Source organism: Dermacentor silvarum, unplaced genomic scaffold (genome assembly GCF_013339745.2).
Source record: "Dermacentor silvarum isolate Dsil-2018 unplaced genomic scaffold, BIME_Dsil_1.4 Seq38, whole genome shotgun sequence".
Classification (NCBI taxonomy): Eukaryota; Metazoa; Arthropoda; class Arachnida; order Ixodida; family Ixodidae; genus Dermacentor; species Dermacentor silvarum.
Genome location: NW_023606143.1, coordinates 1 through 643, shown reverse-complemented (window position 1 = coordinate 643; position 643 = coordinate 1).

Sequence of the window (643 nt, the reverse complement as noted above, 5' to 3'; positions counted from 1 at the left end):
GTCCTTGCATTTTTCGCCAGCTTCTCATGCGCGTTCAACTTTCTTGCAATTCGAGGTAGGCGCACTTCTCAGCCGAAATGCTTAGATGTTGTGGTACGCCAGGAATGGATGTCAATAGACATTAAAATAAGCGTGTGTTTCCCGCCGCCGCGGCGTAGTGGCTTTGGCTTTGCACTGCTACGCCCGAGGACGCGGTATCGAATCCCGGCCACAGCGGTCACATTTTGATGGGTGCGAAATGCAAAAACGCTCGCGTACTGTGCATTGGGTGCACGTTATTGAACCGCAGTTATTTCGCAGTTCCCCACTGCGGCATGCCTCGTAATCATATCTTGGTTTTGGCTCATAAAACCCCCTAATTTATTTTTAAAGCTGGAGTTACAAGTCAGCGAATATTACGACGTACGGGCCAGAACGGGGAACGTGTATAGATTGCTTCAATACTAGTTCGCCAGTCAGTCCCATCTGGTTATCAGTGTTTCTGCTAAAGCGGGAATTTTGAACCTGTACACGTGCCCACAAAATAACTCGGAACGCCTGACCGGTGGCCTTTCACCGGCGGAGCGCGCCGGCAAGAAAGTAGTGCCAGAGTCTGCGCATGCGCGGTCTCCCTAGCAAGCTGTCCTCGTTCCCCAGTGCGTCT